Raw genomic sequence first — 21,123 nt, 5'->3', positions numbered from 1 at the left:
TTCCCTTGCTGAACAGCCCATTCCAGCTCACCAGGAAAGGGTGAGCATCAGTTCTCAGCGTGCAATAAGAAGAGAACTGAGACAGCCCCTGCAAGGCCTCCTAAGCAATTTACAAGACCAATAAAAATCTTCATTCTAATTTCACAATTTTGGTCCTGTGCACTTCAACAGCTATAGCCAACGCTCCTGCAAGGTGCATCTTTACAAAAGGTTTATTCTACTCTCTAAAGATGAAAGCCTCCCACCCCTCCGATTATCTCAGAATTTCTTTCACAGAGTTAGAAGCAGTCCCCGAGGCTCAGTATAGACAGTTCAACATTTACAGTGTGTCACCAGAAAGGCTGATGACTTGTCCCAGGAAGCTCTCCACTGTGCACCTGTTGCACTGGCAAAGGCCAGTTGTGCTGCTGTTCCCTCCAGGGAGGAGTATAGGTATTTCTGCCAACCAATGGAAAGAAAAATAATTTTTAAGTTCCACCTCAGGCACTGAGAGCAAGGAAGGCTGGCCAAAACCACAATACTGTGGGCTTTTGAGAAAGGGCTGTTGATGTGATGCCAACACCACATGCAGAATAACTCAAGATTTCGTCAACAAGCAGAAGGACTTTCATTTGTCCCAAGAACATTTTAAACCCAGCACCTGCTCAGGTGATCATTTGCTAGGCAGATATCTACCACCATCTCCCCATCACTCCCTACCAGGGGATTCTGCCCCAGGTTGAACTACTTAATACAAATGTTTGCAGAATGGTGGTGACTTTTTGGTCATTCCACTGTGATGACTCAACTAGCCTGAACCTGTGGCTTTGGGTTGGGGTTTTGGGGCATTGAGCAGCAGATAAACTTTATGAAAGAATTTGAAAGGAAATAGTAATTGGACCAAGAATATCTGACCAAATGTAAGTGGACACATATAAACTAGTCTATTTATATGTATGCACACAATATTGCTTCGATACTGTTCGGAATTAACAGATAATTGAAATTTTCCATAGTGGAACTGAATGAGAAGAAAACTTGAAATTCATGAACCCCATCTTAAACTTCCAGCTTTCTGAGAGGAGGGGGTTCATAAAGGTCACAGGCAAGATCAGTTAGCATGCCACTTATGCCGTTTCAGAAGATCTCATCTTGATTTCATGTCAGTATTTATTTCTCTGTCCAAAACCACAAGCCTTAAACCAGACAGAAATGAGGGTACTTCTTACCATTGCTACATCTGAGAGATCTGAAATTCCTCACCAGCTCTCTCTTTCTCTTTGCTACAGAATTTCAAAAGTACAATTAAACAACTTCAGGATTTTTTTTATTTTGAAAGGATCATTTGAGATGGTCTTGCATTTACTTTGATGTATGCCTCACTTTAATGATGTAATCCCAAAAATCCATTTCCTGACCGTTTTGCAAAGATAGCTGTATTATTACAAGAATGTTTACTTGCCACCTAACCTCATTTTAAACCAAACCTACAGTGAGTTTTTCCCCCCTACAAAGAGAAACTGTTAAACAACCTTTTCCACAGACCTATAATCAACCCTTTAAATCACACTTGAGTAACAGACTTTCATTTATCAATTGATCCACTGTTTCCCCCCCTCCTCCACTTCTTTGGGTGCAGCAGATAAAAGGCCCAGTTGTACCAGCAGAGCCCACTGCTTTGTAACCAAACTCTGCATGAGAGCAACATTCCTCTCTTTTTTGTGGTGAGGAGAGAGGGAACAGAGAAAGAGGGAGAATTAAGTTTTGTTTCCTCGTTTCTTCCTCCTCTGCGTAAGTTTCTTTTTTCCTTGTTTCTCTTTGTTTTGAGGTTCTGGGAGGAGGGTAATGACGGTGGCTTGTGTTTCTATAAAATCCTCAAAAGCCATTGTGTAGGTAGGTCAAAGAGAAACCAAATTAAAAACTAACAACTTTTGAATTTTGGCAGCCAAAGTTAATGTTGACTAAGAACCCAAAAGAAGGGGGAGGAGTGAGGCGAGAAGTGGCCCTATGGAAAGCGAGGGCCAGCAGAGAGATCTAGAGGACGGCAGGCTCAGAAGGGGCGAAGCTGCTCCTTTTGATGTGGGAGGTCTGCAAGTAACCTACTGGGACACTCCCTGGGCTATCTCATTAACCATGTCACCAAAGCCCCCCAAGGTCCAGAGAATCATAACATTATCTCTGACATTACCACACAGATACAAGGTTCCTTAGGCAGTCTATAAACATGCCTGTACTAACCAATTCATCCTGGTTTGACACCCCTGCAAGGGCTGGATGCCCTTTAGTGAGCCGCATGAATTGCCCCAGTCATTCATCAAAGTTTCTCAGAGTGCATTTCACACAGCATTAAATTTAATTAAAGCAACATTGACTGCATTGTAATCCTCTGGAGGCTCTTTGTCGCAAGGAGCGGGAACACTTTCTCCTTAAGCATCTATTGTTTAGGTGGGATTTTTTTTCCTTTCATTGTCTCAACCCAAATGATTTGCTGGCTCGCCCTGTTTTCTACTTAAAAACTCATATCTCATGAAAACGTTGTGCAATAAGAGGAACCCTAGCCTAACAAGCAATTTTGCTGCTATGCACTTACCTGTAAATGATGTGAAACATAGAAGACTGTTGAAAAAACTATATAAACATACAAAACATCAGCAACAACACAATACTGGACACTGACAGATGACAACTAGCAGAAAGGAAGCCTGCAGCACAAGCTACCTGTCTGTCTGGAGGCATCTTCCCACTGTGCTGCCTCAGCCATGGTCCTGTATCATTTCTCATCACTGCTGTGATCAGAGGTGGCTCCGCAGTCCAGGCAGCCCTTGTTGAGACCAATGGCTGCCGCTGAGCCTCACAGCAAGGCATGGTACAGCAGCTAGCATTATCTTGAGGACAAAAGCATCAGGTAGAAACAGACCATTGAGAGCTCTCTTTTGCTAGGTCTATTGATCTGGACTCCCATTGGTTACTTCTACCTTCTATTTCATTGGCCTCTCCTATCATTTAGAGAACAAGCTTTGTTTCCATTCTGCCAGAAGTCTAAAAGCTCTGTTCTTATTTGGTGGCAAAATTTGTCTGGGAGAAGATATGGGAAACAGTGCCATTTTCAAAATGATAAGGGTTCCAATTCTGTATTGCAGTAAACACTGATGGAAATGCTTTTTTTTTTGGTGCAAATGGACACAGCAGTTGCGACTACTTTTCCTCCTCTTAACCATGAGGAAGTGCTGGGTGCCAGTTTTCTGTGTGCAATAGGCCATGGGGTGAGATCACCTCTCTTTTACAAGCTATGCAACTCAAAAGCCAGAAGGGTCCCACACTGTTGTAAAACTGTAGATTAAGAAAATCTTCAGTGCTGCATTACCTGTAAGATTTTGTGGTTGAACCACTGATTTAGTAATCCTACCATCTCCTCTCTACAAAAAAAAAAAAAAAAAAAAGTGTTTGCTTCTGTTATATCTGTGGTGTTTTGTTATTCCTGTTACTAAATAATTTTAGATGACAAGGACATATTCTTAATCTGTCCTCAACAGCTAGGGTAGCAGCAGCACTCTCCTTGCTTTATTCCTCCATGCAATCCCTCAGAAAATCCAACCTTACCATTACTGTTTCAGCAGTCTGGGAACTTCCATTCTTTCTGTTTCCGTATTTCAAAAAAAAAAAAAAAAAAAAAAGGACAGTAGTCCACAAAGAGCACTCGTGTTGCCATCATTTACACTCATCAGTAAATGACAGGAGAAATGCTGAGTAGTTTTGCATTTCTCCAAACAAAAGCAACTAGGCAATTGTGTCCAGAATGGGACCTGATAGGAGTTGAAGTTTCAAAGGACCTGACAGGGGGATCTTGGGAGAAATTCTATGTTATCCTCAGCCAAGATCAATGTTATTGTTTATCTCAGAGGAGTATTTATTTCCAGTTCTCTGTACTTCTCATAGTTCCTCATGTGAGATCTTCTACTGCCATGCTGTCATGGAAAAGGTTCCATAAAATAACAGGAGGGACTCAACGCCCCATTGATTTTCTTCACCAGATGCACTCATTACCGCAAATTCATCAGTTAGGCTTTACCACAGTGCACATCACCTCAGCACTTAGCCTAGCTGCTTCATTTTTGCCAGGTCCCAGATACAAGAGGACACAGGAAAAAAAAATCAGCAAAACACTGTTCACATCCCGGGGCTTGCAGCACACCCCCCACTCAAGCAGAAGTCTATATGCCATTCTGCCATCTGTGGAATGTTGGATCAATTTGTAAAACACACTGATTTTACTACTGTAACTGTGCACAGCCACACTGCCCAGCACAACCTCAGTGATCAAACTTGTGCATAACGTTATACTTTAGATGACCTCCTGCTGGTTTAGAAAGAAAAACTCTAACTTTACCCTATTCTCCCTTGGTATTTACTTGAATTTCCTTTTCAAGTTTCTCAAACACACAATAAGCTTTTGATTATCGGGGTCTTAAGTGCTCCACTGGACACCCATTGTGTATTTATGAATGGAATTAATAAAGAAGCAATCTGACTCCATCAAGGGAGTATTTGCAGCTACTCTTAAGTGTCTGAGCGACACAAGTGGAAATTCAAAATACCTGGAGGTTTCTGGCCTTCATTTTTTACATTTATTTAGTCACATCCAGTAGAAGCCATAGCATTTCACATTTGTCATTTTGGGATCTCTGAACAGCCAATTTATTTACTGAACTGAAAGTTATTTAGAAGCTGCATACACAAGCAATGCAAACTATAAAACCACTTGCTTCACTAAGGAATGCCAATAACCTTATTGCTATTTAAGACAAATCATGCTGGTTGAGTTTTTATCTCCATACAGATTTTCAACTCACATTTTCACCTTTGTGTTGCAATTCTCTGTGAATTCTCAAAGAAGGCTTGCTTGAAATTCGGATTGCAGGTTCCCTATTAAGATAGGTTGAGCCCAGCTGAGTTGCCCTAAAAAGAAAACAAGAAAGGGTGTGTATAAATGGTGGTATGTAACAAGTGTGTGTCTGTTAAGCCTTGCAAGTACACAATTAGCCTTTTAGCATCAAGTATAACCTTAAGTACTAAATGCATATCAACATTTCCTTTATCATCAGTGAGTGTGTTCTTACACATACCTGTAAGCAAATTTCTTTGCATCACACTACCTACCATTCTAACATTAGCAGTCTGAAGTAAACTTAAAAGTATTAGCAAATATATTCTATCCTATAAATTAATTCTGCCTGATCTACCTCCAGCTGACCTGCTATCTACATCCGAGCTCATATTTATATGTTTTTCTTTCTAATTGTACAAGTAGTCACCCTAGTATTTAGTCCTTAACAGAGCTTGTTATGCACAGTTATCTTTGCCACTGTTTGTCTTCCTTTTCTTGGCTTGGTAAACCTAAATAAATCTTAATTTGTACAAATTCACATAATGATTTTATCACTTCTATTTGGAAAGTACATGCAAGATTTAGGGTCAAAACCAGCCTGGAGAGTCAGAGCACAGCCTTGAGAGCTTAAATATTTATTTCCTCTACAAGGGCAGAAGATAATAAACAGATAAATCACAGAAGTCAGGGCCTAGAACGGCAGCCAGTATATTTAAAAAAATTCTGAGCAGCTTAACTGTTCGACCCCCTGCAGCAAAGAATGCCACAGGTAGCACAAACTTCTTTTGCTAAACTTTAACAACCATTCCTTCTGTTACAACAAAAATGCTGAGTTTTTCAGGTTGTATTATTGCTCCCAGCCCCCCTCTATTTCTTCCCTGTTGACCACTGCTCTTTGTAAGTGCCCCTTTTACGCACACCCTCTCATGCCTGCCCATTGCTACGAACCAGCTTCACACAGCGCTCATCAGTGCTACTGGAGTTACAAATGCAAAGACTTACAAAGAAAAAAGAGGAAAAGAGTCTTTACCAGGGAAACAACATCGGTGCTAGCAAAAATTTTCCTACTAAAAAGTCCAACTTCTTGCTTCAGATGTTAAAAGAAAAGGCCTCAGGAACAGGAAAAAAAAAAAAAGATCAAACTTAGGCAGCAATATATTTTAGTTTTCTCAGAAACCTAGGCCTATTCAGGCAAAAGCACCAAATGGCTGCCAATGTCAGAAAAAAAGAGCAGGAAACAGTTGTGTCAGCAATTACAGCAGTCTGTTCTTCCAGTGAGATATGCAGAAGGGAAAAAACTCAGAGGCCAGTAGTAGGGCCCGTCTGACAGACCAGCACATGCAAAGGCTGCTTCTAAACATGGAATCTTCAACAGGCTTTCAGAAGTAAGAGAGCCAGAGAGGCCACACTGATCCCCTCTTGTACTGCTCAAGATGAGGTCTGGTCCAGAGTGAGCAAGTTCAAGAGCCACCTCGAAGGAGAATATGCCTCTCTGATCTCTCTAGGAGCCAAGACATGCATTAGTGGGATGAATGGCAGCTACTGTTCTTCAAGAGTGGACAGAAACATTTCTACACATTTCTTTCATGATATAACCAGATTCTATCAGGGCCTCAGCCTCTGTAAACATGAGAACAGTCTTTCAGTCCGAAGAGTTGGAAGAGGTGCATCAGACCAGCAAGAAAACTGGAAAGTGGGGAACAGACAATCATGCCATCTTCTGAAATTGTTTTTAGCTCCAGGCTAGTTTTTACCAAACTGGTATTAATTAGTGAAAGACATAACACTCCTACTCCTTAATCTGCTCTATTATTACAAAAATAGCCCTCCAGTCTCATGAGTTAACACACAGACACATACTACTTGTAAAGTGTTTTGGAGCATCTTCTAACATAATTCAAGAAGTAAATCAGAACAAAAGACCCACAACTGACAGTGACTCCTTGACAGTTATGTAAGAAGAGCTAACTGTAACTGGAGCATCTAACCTGGTGTAGGGAACCTGCTTTGGCAGGGGGTTGGTCTCGATGATCTCTAGAGGTCCCTTCCAACCCCTACAATTCTGTGATTCTGTGATTCACTGGAAGCACTATCAAAAAAATTCCATCTGTTGTGTCCAGTTTCCTACAACACTGATGTCAGCAGCAGAGAGCATGCAACGTGATTGATTATAAATGGATAGCACCTTGGAAGAAAGTCAACACAATACCAGATTGTTGTTTATGAAAATGAATCAAGTCTCTTATCAAGCATTATGATCAGAAACACATACTTCAGAACATCAGGAAGCACCTATCCCACAATATGATATTGATTTTACCCAAATTTAATAGATGGCATATATGTAAACTATAAAGATGGAAAGAATAATAAAGCATTCGTTCTTTTTACTTATTAAGTGAAAAGCCTGTAGTGTTTATGGGTGTGAATATTCGGTCACATCAGTTGTTTTTTTCTGCACTTAAAGAAAACAATTGCCATGATAACGGAACAGGAAATTAAACAGGAAAAAAAAAATACATTTTGCTATATTATAGTAAGCAATATGCTGTTACAACTATGTCACTTACTGAGTTCAGAATCATGAATAAAAACAGCTCAGGAGCATGAAAAAGTAACATTATTTTCTAAAACAAAAATACATTTAAATTCCCAGGTCTGGTGTGACAAAGTACAACTATAAAAGTGAAACTTCCCACAGAAAAATAAGATGAATTTTACTCTCAAAAAGGCGGAAATCAGAGTAGAAAGGTATTTAACACATAGATCCTTTGCTATATTTATGTTGCTACCTTGATCTTCAGCGAGAACGCGAATATCAAAAATGACTTCCTGCAATGAATGAGAAGTGAACTGTTTTTTGAATGTTTTGGAGTATTGACTAAAATTGGCTGGAAAAGTTCTATTATGCATGTGAGCACAGTATTTTTGGAGGACATTCTTGACCAAAACAGAAGAAAATGAATGCCCCTCATATAAAATACTAATAGGATTTCCTGTGGGACTGCAATAACCTTGCTACTTAGTTGAAATAAGAAATGTCCCCCTGGACAACAGACCCTAAATCCACCATCACTGAGCAAGGTACCATCTACACCTCAGCTGTCCCAAAACTGCAGAACTGCTGACAGCTGGTTGGTCATTCTGAAGAAATTATCACTTTATCACCAGAGTTTTGTCCTGTTCTTACTTTCTTCTTACATAACTGTCAAGGGGTCACTGTCAGTTGTGGGTCTTTTGTTCTGATTTACTTCTTGAATTATGTTAGAAGATAAATCTACACAGTGAACACAATATGATTGAGGAAACTGATGGTTCTTCAAATTTTGTTGAAGGAAGCAGTTTTCTTGTTCATCAGCGTGCTTTTAATTGCTCTCAAACCCTGGATTATCCACACTGTCAGACGCTTACAATAAAGTTTTTGTATTATTGCTTCACTGATAAAACCTTAAAATGATCCAAATCTTGTAAGACATGGTGTTACAGCTATCAACTGAACTGAACTCATACTATAAATCTCTCTTTAAAAAAAGTAATTAAAATAAAGATCATTGTCTAACTTTACTGAGACTAACACCTTAGGATCGGTGAGCTTATATAAAAGCTGACCATGCCAGGTATGACTTGCATATTTAGCATAACACACTCTGTAGGTCTTCACTTTGGAGATGCTCAGAAGAATAATTTCATTTGTGGGCACTACTTCACAACTTTTCTAAAAAGTACTTCCAAAATGCACAGCCTCAAATGTCTATTAACATTACACACATTCAACAGTCACCAAGCGTCAGTACTTTTCTTCTTGTAACATAAACGCCACTGAGCTTCATTAAAGGAGTTCAAATATGAACCTAAACAATTCACTTAACTCAAAAATAGAAGAAATTAAGAAAGCTTTACAGTAGTTAAGATTACTGTAATTTTACTTTCTACAAGTTGCTAAAATATAACCCAAAGCAGAGAGAGGCTCTGAAGCCCAGCACTACTTGTAGCTACAAATGGATACTATGCAAAAATCTATATTTTGCACAGTGAATATACCTCCAGTTCTCTTATGCTGCTTCAGTACGAAGCCAGCTGCCAAACAAAACCTTCTGCAACAAAGCAGATGGAAATTCTACAGCATTTGACTGCAATAGAAAGAATATTCTACACCATCTTGAAATATGCTTTCAATTGATTTAGTTATTAACTTGCCATAAATTAATCTCCTTACTCCTAAACTTTCAAACTTTTCTGACTTCTTAACTATCAAAAACAAAAGGGGAAATCCAAAGAAGAGCAAGCATAAGATTTTGATAGACAGTAACTCTGCTGGGTATGTAGGAACAAGATGCAAGATAATTCACGTGCTTTTTGATAAGGGTGTGAAGGTAGGCACTTCTGTTGAGAACAGCCCATGATAAAACAAACGGTGTTAATGTCCTAGCACTGGAGTATCTTTTCAAGGACAGCAGCAAAACGAATTGAGCAGATAAGTCTGTTCATCCCTCCCAGAAAAACTGCTTCGTACTCAGGCAAACACATAGACATTAATTTGAAGTAAATTCTTTCAAGTTCACACTTAAGAATAAGAGCTAACACTTAATATATCCCAGAAAAAGTTCACCTTCTGTTGCCTGCAGCTCCGACCCATGAGAGAAGCACCTAGGCACTGTTCCACATAAAGACACAGGAAGGGCTAAAGAGAAACTCACATAACCATGTGTAGCGTCTATTCACAGGTGTTCAGGTATGTTCAAGCATGTTGTGAGCTTGGATGTGTTAAAGCAGAGTATGTTCATACGTGAGGTCTTAACATCTGTTTGTGTATGTTTACATGTATTGTGGGCTTATAAGTGTTCATTTATGTTCACATGTGTGTTGATATACGTGAAGGCTTCACACAACCTGTATATTGATGTGATATGCTGATACATGTGGTGTGTTCATGATTGTTGCAGGTTAAAGTGTGCCCATGTGCATGGCATGCTCATGTGTGTTGGCACATGACTGTGGTCATGCACGGTCATGTTGTCACATGTTGCATGTTGATATATTGCACGTTGTCCCACTGATGCATATTGACTCATTACTTCTCAAGGATAGATGCATATTGCATTGCTGCATGTCAGCACGTCATGTTTTACATGTCACCATGCATCAGTCTGTGTTGTCACATGTCAGTGTGTTGCATGACATCACGTGTCAATGGATGTTGCTTGTCATCATGTCTCATTGCATGTCATCACATGTTGCTTTCCTGAATTACAGCAGCTGTCTGAACTCAACAACTGCCCCAGGACCGGGTTAGCCACAGCAGAGTAAGCAGGAGCTTACAGCTTCTTACAAAACAGGAAAGCATATGGCAAAACTTCAGCTGTTATTGCCACATATTCCAACTTTGATACGTGTGAGCAAAAATGCATCTATTTCTCTCTCAGTAGGGTCATTGCACAAATTGAAGATAATGCCTACAAAATTTAAAAAACATTTTGCACTTAAGAAACATGTCAGCATCCTCAATCTTTTCAAGCACCCTGAACTGGAATTTTAATGTTTCTTGGCAGCCATTCCAGACCCAGAGGTAAGGAACATCTGCTTCTCAAGGAAAACGCCCCAATATGTGACGTGGGAGACTGGTAAGAACGTGGTACCTCTTTTATGATCAGATTCCAAACAAGGAGGAAATTCTGCCACTACGAGAACAAAGTGCAAGCCTCCCCCTACACGTTCCATCTAGGGAAGCCCTATGCCATTTGTTAAGCCTACCTTGCCTGAAAGAGTGACATTGTCCATCCCGTCCATCCTCTGCATCCGAGCAGTGATCACACACTGGATACTCTCCCCAGAAACCCCCGGACTGTGCACCAACAGCAGTACTGCTACTCCCAACCCATTGTCAATGCCCAGACTAGGCAAACAGGAAGACGAATGGTTATTCAGGCAAATTTGGGCCACCATGATGGGAAACATGCAGGGGGAAAACATTATGACCAGCATCCCTTTGAAACAACTTGACAGCTGATAGATGAGCATCCATAAAATGACAAAGGCTCCCTGTGTAAAGCCCCTTGCTACCAACGTCTTCTCCCTGGGAAACTAATTACCCTGTACTGTCACTGAAAATATTATTTTCCTGGTAATTATTTTCTCTTTTCAATGACAAAGCGGCCATGAAAAGTTTACCCATGTCTTTTTTTTTTTTTTTTTTTGTCAAAACTGGAGCTGAAAACATTACTCAGTGCTGTTCATGTGACTTAATCTAGCAGGAAGGGAAGGATGTTTTTGTCATGCTGACGCCCATTTGCCAGTTTACAATGTGCATGCAGGGGAAGGCAGAGAAACAGCAGTAGTGACAGAAGAATAACAGTAGTGGTATGGAAGCTGCATAAGGCAAACAAATATCCATCTAAATGCACTTATATGAAGAACTAGATGGTGATGTTTTTATCCTCTAACAGGTGCTGGCCCAACTCCATTTGATTACACCTATGACATAAGTGAGCCTTCCCAATGTGCACATTTGCAAAAGCAGTGGGTCCTAATCAAGGCCTCAAGTTTATGCTAACTTCTAATTTTGAGAGGCTCGAGATGCAAATCAAAGGTCTGAAGTGCTATGTAACTTGTATATATCATTTTACATGCTGTAAATATTGGAGAGCTACATCTTCAAAATGAGTATTTTGGAGAAGGGTCAAACTAAAGTGATGGGGATTATTTTGTTGATTTTTTGTATTTCTGTCCTTTGTGGCCTAGCATACTCTATGTATCAATGGAAATAAATCATGCTAGGCAAACTCTGAAACTTAATCCTTAGAACACTTATACATTCATTAGCCCCAGAAGAAAATAAATGACTTGATTACTGAGAGTTATCTGCCTAACCAAAGTTCTACATCACCTGCTGAACTTGAAGTTATCTCAAGAAAAATGAATTAAATATAACAATCCAGCATATAGATGTGAAGACACATGGTCAGAAGTTTCCTAATCTGCATTCAAAATCAATTACACATTAGCTCTTCTGACAAAGACACTAAAAAAGAGAAATAAACCATCCCTCAAAGTGTGAAGAGAGATTATGTTTGGCAGCAGAACCCCGCACTCAAAACAATTTTTATAAATTAAGATGTGCTGCTCAGTATTTGTGCATCCACTGGCAATTAAATTACAAATGTCAGCCAGCAGCTGAGTTTGGTTAGAAGCAGTCAAGGTCAGAGGGAGCTTTCTGAAGACTGAGGTGAAGTTGAAACAAGAAGAGTTCTCTCAAGCAGTGTGACTAAAGCTTTCATGTTGCCAGCTTGTAACAGACCGGGATCTCCTGAGCAATGTGTTTCACGACCAAAATTTTGTCAGCTTTCCCTAGGTAACATCACCATCTCTAGTAAATATTTTCATGTGATCTACCAATGATAAAAGCCTCTCATTTTCTGTGTACGTTCTTCTATATTACAGAGCGCACTGAGACATCACCATTGTTACCACCGCCGATAAAAAGCCTTATTTCTTGTTAGAGCTTCATTCCGTGGGGAATAGAAAAAGAGAACTTCCCTGTCATTTCGTTCTGGGCCATCTTTGCATGAGTTGAAACACTAAATAACTGAAGTGGCAAAAACCTGGCAACTGTGCAGCACAGCACTTGGCAGGTAAAACTAGCAGCTTTGATATTGTTTGATCAGACTTGTTTAGAGGAGGAAAAACCTGTTGCTCAGGCTTCTTGCAAAATGCTATTGCTGAAGTATAAGCATCTAGTCTGTGTTCATCACAAAGAAACTAAAAAAGCACCCAATAACCTATTTTCTCTGTCAAGTACGAGCCCCATGTTTCCTTCCCATCGTAAGTCATTTTCCATTCAGGATGTCACTGCACAAGAAAGTCATCTGAAATATCTCACCCATAAAAGTAAACCTGAAAAAGACACATTTACTCACATAGGTATACAATCTGCTTTCTGTAAAAACATCCATCCCCGGAAGAGAGAATCTGTCTGAATAGCTGCATCAAAACTCTATTATTTAAATCAAATGTTTCCCTGCTTCAATTCCAGACTCTGCTGAGAAGGAAAGCTAGGCAGTTTCTAGCCCTGTGTCGCAGCCTCATTTCACCAAGACCCCGCATCTGGAATGCACTAATCCATTCTTTTATCTCATCGCTTGTCAAGTGTTCTGGATCTGATAGCACGTGCCTTGCTTCAGCAAAGTGGTACGAATCAGCTGATATATTAAATTTCCTTCTGGCAGTATATAAGTGAAATACTGCATGGATTTTTCTCTATTGAAAAAGACCACTCAGAAAACTGCAAAGTGAAAAACTAATTTGATTATGTGTTGACACCAGCATCAGCCAAGTGTCTACCATGAAGTCAAGCAACCATCAAAGTGCTTGGTGAAGCAAACCAGCAAACGTTCAAAAGGTTCACTAAATTTTAACAAGAGTTATTCAGTGTGAAAGTGAGAAAGCATAGTCTTCTTGTATTTTATATGCTCAACAGTAGAAATATCGAAATTTCTGAACCACAGCCAGGTAAATAATTTGAAATATTTCTAACAGTTCACATAAGATTAAATAGTAAATTTTAAAAAGTATTGCAGCCGTACTTAGATTCTGAAAGCTTGGATTTTGTGTTGAGGGACATGGTTTAGTGAGAACTATTGGGGATAGGTGGATGGTTGGACTGGATGATCTTGAAGGTCTTTTCCAACCTTGCTGATTCTGTGATTCAGCAGTCATTCTATTGTTGTTGTTGTTTTTCCTCAGAAAAAAAGTCACTGAGTCAGATTTTATGCCTTCTCTCATAAATGAAAGGTTAAGGTGTTTATTTTCACTGGAACTTTTTGAGATGAACTCAAATTTAGGGCTTAATTTACCCCTTTTCACCAGAGTAATAGTATCACATGACTTAATATATTGATAAAAGAAAGCTCAGATTGCTTTAGTGTTTAGTATGAGGTATCACACTGCTCTTCACCTCCACTAAAGCCAGACAGTATTTTAGCCTTAATTTTAATTAAAAAATATTATTCCAGCAGAGTAAGCATTTTGCTCATTGCTCAAAGTATTGACAACCTTCAAAAGGAAACACGAGCACAATTATTTTCTGCAGCCTGTACTGTGGTGCCTTCTGTTATTCAGCTGTTTGCCATTCCAGTAGACAGCACTTCAGATTTCTAAGTCACTTTATAATTAATGCTAAGATCATCTGAAGGAACTACAACATAGAGACCACTTATCAGCCATGTTAAACTTTCTGTAAGCAGCACTCCACTAAACGTGGCTAAATAGCATACACTTATGAGCGTAGCATGGTTCTGGTTTAGTTTTTGATGCCAATGCAAATTAGCGAAAAGAAAGTCCGGTGAATGAAGAAACGTGCCTAATCTTAGCAAGTGTTATCTCTAGCAGTTGGTTAATAACGTTTTCTATTATGCTTCACAGTGGTACGTAGGACATAGCTGAGCACAAGAGACAGTGCCATCTATATAACGTACTGTTTATGAGAGCTATCAGGGTACAGAAAGGTCTTCAGAATACAGACTAACCGCTCTTGCACAGATGTTTTGTTTGGTTTTTATCCTATCAGCAAATATAGGAAAAAATGGGAGAAAATAATAAATTATTAACAGTTATTAACTATACTATTAACTACCACATCTGGGCCCAAGGGTCCTAGTGAAACACTCAAGGCTACATCACTAAACAAAATGTAAATTTACCCACTTCTCAATGAACTGCAACAGTACTGAATTACCATTTATTACAACAAAGCTCTGAAGGAGCAAGAGAGAGTCAACATGAGTTCAAAACAAGACTTAAGGCTCTCTTATTTAAATAGTCATGCATGATATCAGGTACAGGTAAGTTACCAAAAAGCCATGTTACTTCATCAGAAAGTTTAATACAAAGTACATTCCTTGTCTACACTAAACTTATTTTAGAAGTTATAAAGATTAGTGTTTGGGAAAACACTACTACTACTTTTTTCTTTTCCTACCATGACAAAAGCTCACATATCATATTAATGAAAATGTGATGGGAAATGAAAGTGGAGGGATTTATTTACCAGGCTGGTGATTTAACAATTGGTCAGTGTAGTTCTGTGATAGGTCATAGTCTCAAGAAAATCAGCAAACTAACTAACTTGGTGTAGGGCCAAAGAAAATAACTTTCATCCTTTGGAACTCGATAATCTGACGCTCACCAAAAAGGGCAAAATTCACATATAAAGTTTCCACCATTCTAGCTACATGGAGTGTTATCCTAGCACAATGGGGAACAACAAAGACCTGATCCACAGCCCAAACCCAAATGTTTAAATATGCCTTCAATACATGTCTGGGAGATGGAATCCTGTCCAAGAATAAGTGACCCTCTCTTGGGGAGGAAAAAGAAAAACCAATCCCCAAGCACTGGCGAAAGTTACACATGTATTTCTGAAAGGTACCACAGCAAGATTTGGAAACTCTGTGAAAACATTTTAAATACCATCTGTGACCCAGAAACCTGCCTCTGCACAGCAGATGGTTCCCAGTAGTCCTTGTACAATAAATAACAGGTAGGATCATAGCAGGCTGGTCCTTAGATCAAAATCTGCATTCTAAACCAAAAAAGACAAACTACAGAAAGTTTGTCATTGAAATATTAGTCAACCTTAGTTCTTAAATTTAACAAGCTTTGACAACAAGTAATCGGATGAAGCTTTGAAATTATAATTTAGAGAGAGCAAGTGACTCCATGGAACATACTTTAAATGCCTGAGCTGACTGCTTGTGCTGCTAAGCAATGGTTTGCACATGTAACTAATGAGTATGCAAATTGAATGGGAGGCTACTTGTGAGGGAGAGGGGCTTAATTTGCCATGCAGCAAACTGAAACCTAGCGACTCCCTTGTCGCAGAGGATTTTAACACTCTCTCTTCATAGATCATCCCAGCTTAATTCTGACGACTTCACTCAGGTACCCGAATAAGTGTCTTTTTTGGCAATTCTGCTATTGCCTATAACTCCAATGCAAAAGGCGTGTGAGCAGACACACGAACAGAAAAGAGACAAAACAAGTTGGCAGTGGTCAGAAAGAAGCTATTCCTATAAGCTTTGCAATTGTAAGCTCCCAAAAGCAACCAAAAGAGTTCACAGCATCTATGATTGGGATACTTCTGCACTCCTGGCTGCTGTAATCCCCAGAGAGCAACAGAAAGATTATATTACAAAGGGCAATGAACTATTGTAGTAATTACTATTACAAACTCCACAGAGAAGCCAGACTGCATAATGTCAATGAACTAGTGCCCTTCTGAAGTCATACTCTTAATTCCCATATTATTTAGTAAATGGGAATTATTTCCAAATGCTAGAAATCTCCGTTTCAGTGCAAATCATTTCATCATAGCAACTACCTAAGACCTCAACTTTGTAGTCTCTAGCTTTGCCTTCATAAAACACATTTCCATACAAAAAAATTCAACATCAGCTCCCTCTTCCTTTACTCACCATGGCCCACCTTCTGTATTTTGCTCTTGCTGAACTAAAAGACAAAGAGTGCTAAAAGAGCAATTAGTGCTACAGGGTATGCGTTCATGATATCACGGGCTCATAGGAGACCCAAGTAGGACCCCAACTCCTGGTTTAAAGGCAAGGAAGTTGATAGTTGTTTTCAAATACAGCCTTTTTAGCGGAGGAACAGAGTGTCTGACACGAGCATTAGGAAGGGAAGTAAATACAAAGCAGGAAAGATAGAGTGACTATCAGTTATTTAAAAGACTACTCACATGGTTTACAAATGCACATATGAACAGCATATAAGGACATGGAGACAGGTGTGTGGGTGTTTATATATATAAATGGTACCAAGGAACGGGGCTATAGGACTATATAGAAACAGGCATATATTAACTAACTGGAACCCTAAAATTCAGGTACTGCAGACTTGACACAAGTGTGTATTGTAAGCATCTGATTCTAAAAGATAAAGCACAAAGCCTATTTCAGGTACCCAGGTGAAATACATTTTCATCATAAAACCCAGCCAAGAAAACACAATTTTATATCTTCTACAGCAGCTCCTATCCAACCTGTTGAATCCTTTACTCAGTCTAGCTCTTCAGCACATCCAGATTGAGCCGTGATCCATCTTAAACATTAGCAGAAGATGCGAGACCACATGTATCAGACTTATTGCTCTTGTTATAGGCTACTTTGTGAATCTTAATTTCTTACAGGTCATACTCAGTAAGCAAACATCCCCTCACTGCCACTTCACTGGTACTGGAATTAACTCTTGTTTTAACAGCTTTAACTCTTGTTCCTTTGTTTACAAACAGTGAAGCTCTGTCTCTTATTATAGGAATGGATATCCTCCATCAGATCTCATGTCTCATTCTTTCCATTTACCTGTCTTCCACAGCAGCCAACAGCACAAGGTTAAGGGAAGCATACAGAAAACAGAATTATCAAATCATATCACCTCTCACCATATGCAAGCAGCCATGTTCTAAAGATTTCCTAAGCCGAAGATTATCATACTGTAAATAGAAGCCAGAAGTAACCTTAGAGTGATTTGTCAAAATCCCTTCCTTCCACCCATTTATACTTCTTACAACCACAGAATTCAAGACAGATTACTACAAGAGGTTAAGGTGTTTGTTTGTTTTTCAATCAACTTAAAAAAAAAAAAAGAAGAAAATATTGCTATCAGTTCATTTCCTTGGGCTACTCTGATTCTTCTAGCATGAAAAATAGCACACAGCCCTTCTCTCTTTTCATCTTCCTCATGCTGTTCTTGAGTTTACGCATCTATCTAATAAACCCCACCAAATAAGAGGGTTGAAACAGCATATTTTTATTTGCAAGGAGGAAAAAGAAATACTTGTCGTTGGTCTAACCAATTTGCTGGCTGTGTAGTCTCCTCTGAGGAAGGCTACACGTTCATTTCTCTGATCGTTCAAATAGATTCAGCTGTCGGGCAAGGATATGGATCACAGCCAAGTTGTAGGGTGGGATTTTTTGCTGTTGTTGGGTTTTTGTTTTTAAGGAATAGAGAAAGAGAAAGGGAAGAAGATAAACAACAATTAAGAGAACTGAGAAGGAAAATCCTTGGGTATTAGGTAATCCGTCTGAGGGTTGTCCGCCATCATTTTCCCTCTCCAGGCCTCACCAGAAATAAGGGAAAAAAAGGCAGCTCTGAGTGAAAGAGAAACGCTGGTGGATGTCAAACATTTAGAGGAGAAGATCACAGGCTGCAGTGGAGATGGCAGGCCTGTGAACAGTGCCAAGAGCAAGTGATGCATAAAATCATTAAATGTGAAGGGCTGGGCAACAGTGCCTAGACTTATCTGGAATTTAATCAGAGAGAAGAATTGCAAAAGAAAAGAATAGAGACGGCTGAAAGCTGCAAAGTTATGTGTTTGACCTTTTTATAACATACTCCCCCTTCTCTCCCCAGCCAGAAAGTGTAAGAAACAAACAAAAAAAAAAAAAAAAGAGAGAGGAAAAGCAAAGAAAGACCAAGTAATCTCAGTGCATTATTGTAGGTATTACCAAATGAGTATATACTTATTTCTCTCCCCAGTTTTCTTAGGAATGCAGCTGTGGCCCAACTACTTCACAGCTAAGTCTCCTCTGAAGGAGATCTTCTTCCCGTTTTTAGCATGCAGAAGGGGCAGATGGCTTGCCACAACCCCATTTCTACTTACAGGGAAAGGCAATCTCATGCGATAACTTCAAAATATTCTGTTATAGAAGTCATTTAGCCTGCTATAGCATTTTCATTTCAACATCATTTCAGAGCCTTTGACAGGCCACCACCAGCAATGAGCCCCCATCACTGACTGATATGCAGCTGTAGGGAGCAGCCTGGCAAGGACTTGCCAGACCTAAGCACAGTATGGGCACCCCAAAGTTTTCTGTTCACACATTCAACCATGGGTCTGAAGTGATGGTTGGTTAACAAGGAGGACTGTCAGTACAAAATACCTCCCTAAAGGGCAGTGGTGAATTGCTGACTCTCCAGTTACCCAACAAAGCAAGCCAGCTGCTCTTATAGCACTTTATCAAGCCACAAAAGGGCAGAAAAAACATGAACATGTATGTGTAGCACTCAGCCTCATTTCCTCAGCCTCCTTCGAGCAACATAAGATACTACAGACATGAGTAATGGTTTTCTCTATGTCTAAGTTAAGGGGACAGCATTCCAAGAAAGCTGGACTCCCCAAAGATGTACTTGTTCTCTGTGCACACTACAGAGGAACCAAGTGCTTTCACAACTCTGACTCACGAAGGTGGGCAAGTGTGAACTGAACTCCCTAGAAAACATGTCCTTGCTAATCCTTTAGTGGGTCACCTATTTGTTTGTTTGTTTGTTTCACATCCACAAGTCACAATCAGCTTCACACTCCTAGGACCTTACCTTTATCTTTTCCTATTTGCAGAAACCAGCTTCACAAACTTGCAGGCAATATGCTTGGGTAGCTGTGCTATAAACTTTAAATAAAAAAAACCTAACCCTCAGGTCACCTTCTGGTCAACCACAGTCTACCTGAAAGTTGTGCAGGAAAAGAGCTGACAAACTGGAATTAAATCCTCTGATGTGGGATGTCTAAATATCCCTTTACATGCTAGTATGTGTCCAGACAACCCGTTTCACCAGAATGCTGTTAGCAATCAGTGTTACTGCTAGTGACACTCAAGCAGCATGGTGTGTGTTTAATTCCAAGTCACAAAGCCTGCCACTGTCACAACAAGCAGCAGAGAAGAGTGGTGGCCCAGCATCTAGTGGATAGTGAGCACCCAGCAGCTAAGGAAGCAATGAAATCCCTTGCCTTGAGGATTCTGAATTTAAAAACTCTTTGGATTCTTGCAGCAGAACAAAGGTCCTGCACAGAAATCAAAGAAACCATTTTGAATACCAACTAACAAGTCAGTGTAGTAAATTCAGTTGGACAACAGGCCTTATATAGAATCACAGAATCATTAAGGTTGGAAAAGAGCCTTAAAATCATCAAGTCCAACCCCAATCCACCCCCACCACGCCCACTAACTATGTCCCTCAGTGCCACACTCACATTTCTTGAACACCTCCAGGGAAGGTGACTCCACTGCCTCCCTGGGCAGCCTGTGCCAGTACCTCACTGCTCTTTCTGAGAGGAGATTTTTCCCTAATATCCAACTTGAATCTCTACTGGTGTGCCTTAAAGCTATTATCTCTTGTCCTATCACTGTTACGTGGAAGAAGCCAACCTCCAGACTTGTACAGGAATTTGCAGTGGTATGTTCCTCCCCATCATTCACAGATATATTTAGGGATGCACAAACTGTGAAGAGTCCAAGAATTCCATGAGCTCTTCATCAAGTGGTGTCTCCACGTCAGTGATCTTTGAGGGGAACTCCATAAAACCAAGCCTAAACAGAAGGAACTTAATTTCTCTTCCTGCCACCAGTGTTTACACAAGTGTACGATGACGTATTTAGAAGAGACCCAACTTCCATTGACAGAAGAGTTCAAATGCAGAGCCCCACAAAAGAGATCACCATCAATTGAAGCTTCTAAGATTAACAGCGAGGTTCCACAGTACTTTAATAACACTATTTTGCAGATCTTAAATTTTAAAAGAAGTTCTGTAGGAACATAGCGTCTGAACACTAAGTTTCAGAGCATTCACTAAATGTCTTTTTTCTTTCTTTTTTTTTTTTTTTTTTTTTTTAAATCAAAGTAATGCTAAGTGTCCCTATTAACAAAGTTCAATTTCCCTTTTTTTTTTTTTTTTTTTTTTTTTTCTGACTATGCAGCAAACCCAGTATCTGGTACAAAGGCAGCCCCGAAGCAGTTGTGTGTTCTGATGAGGCTGCCCCCAGCCTGACTTCACTTCCTAGCTCTCAATACTCAGCACGCAGTGGGCTCTGTTTGGCCACTGGCTCTCCCTGCAGCTGTGCTGATTGCTCAGTGGGGAACACGTCTGTTCTCACAAAGAATTTAACAAATTAACTAGGAACAAAGTAGCCTGGAAATGACATAGATTAACACATGCTGTGTCATGCGAAGAAGCAGCTTGTCAGCTTGTTGTTTTCACAGATCTGAAAGGAAAATTCCCAGGACCCACTCAATATATGAAGATGTTTTCATGTTTAGATACATTAGAAAAGAACACAATCACTGCAGAGGGAAAGTAAGAAACAGCCTACATAAAAAGAGCGCATAACAAGATTCCTAGGAAGTATTTGCAACACAAATAAGATGAAAGATGGGGCAGAACCATCTTTGAGTAAACTCCACAATCAATGGACAAC

The 21,123-nt window shown here is 39.8% G+C and overlaps 1 long non-coding RNA gene across 1 annotated transcript in view; it reads right to left on the bottom strand.

Moving 5' to 3' along the window:
* Window positions 1-21,123, bottom strand: part of LOC109367219 (uncharacterized) — a 146,422-nt gene that overhangs the window by 85,700 nt on the left and 39,599 nt on the right. The window contains exon 2 of the long non-coding RNA XR_014882951.1: window positions 4,830-4,935. This is a non-coding gene — a long non-coding RNA (uncharacterized LOC109367219). The remainder of the gene's footprint in view (window positions 1-4,829; window positions 4,936-21,123) is intronic.

This window comes from Meleagris gallopavo, chromosome 4 (assembly GCF_905368555.1).
Source record: "Meleagris gallopavo chromosome 4, MGAL_WU_HG_1.1, whole genome shotgun sequence".
NCBI lineage: Eukaryota > Metazoa > Chordata > Aves > Galliformes > Phasianidae > Meleagris > Meleagris gallopavo.
This window is presented reverse-complemented; position numbering and strand designations above follow the sequence as displayed.